General features: G+C 39.9%; 1 pseudogene; it reads left to right on the forward strand.

Moving 5' to 3' along the window:
• Window positions 1-1,644: 1,644 nt before the first annotated feature.
• Window positions 1,645-2,460, forward strand: LOC101415125 (ADP-ribosylation factor-like protein 2-binding protein; annotated as a pseudogene).
• Window positions 2,461-5,377: the final 2,917 nt, after the last annotated feature.

A 5,377-nucleotide genomic window follows, 5' to 3' on the forward strand; every position in this document is an offset into this window, starting at 1 on the left:
AGAGAAGAACTCCAGAAACCTTAAATTAAAGAAAGAGACAAATATCAGATAGGAAAATTCTTCCTAACCAGCTGGGCCTCTCCCTCTCCTCAGTCCTGTGCAACTTGGAGTTCTCCAGAGGTCACACACTAGAGGAATTCCCAGCAGAGTTAGAATCCCATGCATATCCAGGCACAGTGACCCAATTCACAGAGATCCAGGGAGGATCACTGGCTGCTTAGGAGTACTGTATACAAAAAGATCCCTCGGGGTGGGGAAGGAGAGACACAGCAGAAAATAGCAGCCAGTTACTATTGGCTGGACTTCCGAAAAGCTAAACAGATTTTCTGGAGTGAAGCACCTTTCTGGATTGACCCCATCTGGATCCCTGGGGTGGGATACCCTAATAGGAAAGAAACTAGAAACAGAAAAGCCTCACAGAGAAGGTCAAAAGGGGCTTAAGGGGAGCGAATGTGGCTCAAGAATTTGGGTGCCTGCTTCCCATATGGGAGGTCCCAGGTTCAGTTCCTGCTGCCTCCTAAAGAAGACAAGCAGACACAATGAGCAGAGATGAGCAGAGACAATGAGCAGAGACAAGAAGAAGACACAATGAGTAGACACAACAAGGAGACAGTGAACAGACAGATGAGGGAGCCATCTGGGGGGAAGAGGGGTAAGGAGGTTAAACTGAATTGCTATAAAACTGAAGGGTCCCAGAACTGAAAGGTGTAAGGAAAACAGGGCATTGAGTGAGAGAGAGAATTTAAACAAATCATAGGAGATGAAAAAATTCAGCATAAAAATAAGCAAAGAGATCAAGATTTCTGGAGAAGGAACAGAGGAAAGGAAGCTTTCTCCTGTAGATTAAACAATTACATAAAACTACAACTTAAAAATTGTACCATATATCCAGGGCAAGAATCAGATGAAGAAGAGCTGAGCAAATATGATTGGTTAACTCAGGCTATTCCAAATATCCAAAATATGTTGGACTAAGAATCTAAAAAGAGCTTTGCCACAAAGGAAATCAACAATAAAACCCTAAACAAGAGGGAGAAACTGTCAGATTTTACTCATCAATAGAACCAGAAGCCTAGACAGCAGCAAAAAATGACAAGCCTTATTAATAAAAAGGAAGATATGGCTCAACCAAGGGAAAAAGAAAACATACAGAGGAGACACAAAATTTGGAACTAATCAAAGAAGTTGAAATAAATCTCCTAAATCAATTCAAAGAGATGAAGGAAAATATGCATAAAGAGATAAAGGATATTAAGAAGGGAATGTGTGAATATAAGGAAGAACTTGAAAGTATAAAAAGAAACAAAATAATTTATGGGATGAAAAGCATAATAGTAGAGATTAAAAGTACACAAGAGGGTGGGGACCTGCAGAAGCAGCAGCTGTGGGTGCAGAGCAGCCTGGTCAGGTGTGGAGGCCCAGCACATGTGTGGCCATTGCACGAGGAGCCTGAGGCCCAGTTCTTGCATGCAGGTGCAGACTTGCCTAGGCCATGGGCAGGCATGGCCCCAGCAGTGAGGCCTCCTACCAGCTGGGTGATGTGCCCTTGGTGCTCTTTGGGGCTCAGCAGAGTGGAGTGGAGGTTGGTCCCTAGCAATGGGTTGAGAAGGAGACCAACAGGTATGTACAGTGGCAGCAGGGGCGATGGATGCCTTAGAGGAAGAAAGCTTAGTCTGTCCATCTTGTCTGCCTCTGAAGCAGAATTTTATGCTGTGGTTGGATATTTGGAGGACATTATCATGAAAGATGAGAGAAATTTCATGGACAAGTACTACCAGGAGTTTGAAGACACAGAAGAGAATAAACTCACCTACACAGCCATTTTTTTTTCTCTCTTTAGTTTTTCAAATGTTACATTCAAAAAATATAAGAGGTCCCCATTAACCCCCCATCCCCCTCACCCCACTCCTCCTACATCAACTACCTCTTTCATCATCATGGGACATTCCTTGCATTTGGTGAATACATTTTGGAGCACTGCTGCACCACAGTCCACCCAGTAGGCCATGGTAGGACATACAGTGTCCAGCATCTGTCCCTGTAGTACCACTCAGGACAACTCCAAGTCTCGAAAATGCCCCCACATCATATCTCCTCTTCCCTTTCCCTACCCTCAGCAGCTACCATGGCCACTTTCTCCACATCCATGCTACAGTTTCTTCCATTACTAATGAATATATTTACTTGGTAGAAAAGTATATTAAGGAATAGCTGCTGGAGCAGATTCCTGGATTTAACATGGCAGCTTTCACAACATTACAGCACCACAAAGATGAAGTGGCTGGTGACATATTTGACACGGTGCTCACATTTACATATTTTCTGGCTTTTAAAGAAATGTTTCTGGACTACAGAGCAGAAAAAGAAGGCCAGGGACTGAACTTAAGCAGTGGCTTAGTGGTGAGTTCATCATGCAAATTATCTTCCATTACAGCCTCCCAGAACAACCTGTGGCACTAGTTCCCACCTCCAGGCAGCAGGATGTGTCTGAGCATCACCAGCACCCTGGGCTGGGAGAAGCTTCGGCTAATGCCAACAGACTACATCTTGCAAAAAGTGCCTGGCAGCTGTTCATTAATGTAAAGTACTGATGGGTCAAAAAGAACATTCCCTGACTCTCAGGACCTGTTTCTCCAGAGCCACCTTTTTGTTTTCAGTAACCCTAGTTCTCCTCCTAGAGTAAACACCTCTCCCTTGTACTTCTGGGAGAAGCCCTTTCCCCAGCATAAATGGTTATGTCAACAGTGTGGAGTAGTCCACCATCATGAGCACTCCCTGGCCCTGGTACCACAGCAGGCTCTGCATGAATCTTCTGTGCAGGCCCAGTTCCGTCACTGGGGTCAGAGTTTCAGGCCTTTAGCCCAAGTGGTCAGCTGTGGGTTTTTGATTTGGGAGTGTTTTTATCTCAGGTGTCACTACCTTGAGATTTCCAGAGCTCCTATTATTATAGTTAGTCTTGGCCACAACAATCAACTGAAAGCCCTTTACCTAAAAGCTACATGTGAAAATTAGCTTGTTTCTAGGCCTTTTATCACTGTCTTTTGCTGGTCCTGATGTAATCCCACTGTTTTTAAGAAGCCTCTTTTAAGCATTATTTTTGAAAAAAATATTATTATAGATGAACACCCAGGCTAACCTAGTGGATCTAATCTTGGAATTCCCATGATTATCCACTTAAAGATCAAAGTATTATACGCTGTGTGCTTTGTAGATGTTAGTGCTATGAAGGCAAAACTGCTTTTTCACATTGGTGCTTCTGACAGACTGGGCAAGGTTGATATGAGCTGTGTGCTGAACAGAGACCAAGAGGTATCCTTTCCTTGGAGCATGTTAAATGTGTTTATGCATGTTTACTTAAAATCCTTTCTGTAAAAATCAATCTGTTAGGTTTTCTTTTGGGGTTGTGAGTTTAGTAAAAAAATGATGCTGAAAACTCTGCAATTTCTTCTTCATGTCAAATCTCTCCTACCAAATGGTGTTCCACTGCTCTAGCTCAACATGAGGAGGTGGCAAACAACTTCAAGAACCATCTGTCTGGCTTTGGTTTAGTAAAATGTTTGGTATAATTACTGACTAGAAACATGTATGGTATGTTCCTTGAAAGAAGCAAAAACATAGTTTAATTCCCAGTGTGTACCTTTGAAAGTTTTTTAAGTAAAACTAAAAAACCTGTACTGACTTTCAACTTGGCTGTTCAGGTTTTAATGGATAAGTTACATGTTATCTGTTCTGTGTTGCTTTCTAAGAAATACTTTTGTACTATGAATAAAAATTGAAGGTGTTTTAGAAGAAAAAAATTACCCATGAGGACAAGAAGCATCCAACAGCAGATTTGAACAGGCAGATGAAAGAATCAGTGAACTAGAAGACAGAGCAATTGAAATCATAGAGTCAGATAAACAGAGAAAAGGATAGAGAAAAATTGAGCAGTGTATCAGGGATCTGAGTGACAGAATGAATCACATGAACGCAACATGTCATGATATCCTAGCAGGAGAAGAGATGGAAAAAGGGAGGGACAGAAATAATATTTGAGGAAATAATGGCTGACTATTTCCCATCTCTTATGAAACATAAATTTACATGTCTGAGAAGTACAGTGTACTTCACACAGAATAAATCCTAATAGGCCTACTAATCAGAATTTCAAATGCCAGAGATAGAGAGAATTCAGAAACAGTAAGAAGAAATCAATTTGTCACATACAAGGGATTGTCAAGACTGCCCATTTCTCATCAGAAACTATAGAGGTGATAAGGCAGGGGCAAGATATATTTAAGGAACTAAAGAAGGGAAATTGCCAGCTAAAATACTTTATCCAATAGAAATGTCCTTCAAAAATAAGGGGAAGATTAAAATATTCACAGATAAACAGAAACTGATAGAGTTTGTTGACAAAAGGCCTATCTTACAAGAATTACTATAGGGAGTTATACAGGTTGAAAGGCAGGAAAAAACATGAGAGGGTGACTTGGATTAGTGTGAACAAATGAAGATTCAGAGAATGTGTATCCTATTTAAGATAAATTGGTATTTTTTTCAAATTTGGTTCTGATGTTAGTTGTGCAATATAAACCCCAGGGTTCCCACAAAGAAAGTATTTTAAAATATACAGAAACAGAAATGATAAAGGGATGAGGCATATACTTCACAAAGGATCAACTATATAGAAAAGGAGGCTGCAATGAAGGAAAAGAGAGACAGGAAAAAATATATATATATAACATATAAAGACCAAAGGACAAAATGGCTGAAGTAAGTACTGCCTTTAGAGAAATAACTAACACTGAAAGTTAATGGATTAATCTAAGACACAGATTGGTAGAATGGAGACAAAAGCATAGTCCAACTATATATTATTTACAAGAGACTCATCTTAGACCAAAAGACATAATAGGTTGAAAGTGAAAGGTCAGGAAAAGATATTTCATGTGAATAGTAACCAAAAAAGAGTTGGGATACCTATACTAATATTGGGAAAAATAGACTTTAAGTCAAAAGCTGTTAGAAGAGAGAAAGAAGGACATTATATATTAATAAAAGGGTTAATCCATCCAGAAGAAACAAGTCAAAAATATTTATGCACCTAACAATGGCGTCACAAAATACATGAGGCAAACACTGACAAAGCTAAAGGGAGAAATAGATGGCTCTACAATAATAGATGGAGACTTCAATATACCACTCTCATCAATAGATTGCACAGCTAGATTGAAGATAAGTAAGGAAACAGAAAACTTTGAAAAATGTGATAAACGAATGACAGAACATTGCATCCTCTATAGATTCCTCTCAAGTGTATATGGACCATTTTCCAGGAGAGTCCACAAATTGGGTTAAAGAACAAGTCTCAATAAATTTATAAAGATTGAAATTA

Source organism: Dasypus novemcinctus, chromosome 8 (genome assembly GCF_030445035.2).
Source record: "Dasypus novemcinctus isolate mDasNov1 chromosome 8, mDasNov1.1.hap2, whole genome shotgun sequence".
Taxonomy (NCBI): domain Eukaryota; kingdom Metazoa; phylum Chordata; class Mammalia; order Cingulata; family Dasypodidae; genus Dasypus; species Dasypus novemcinctus.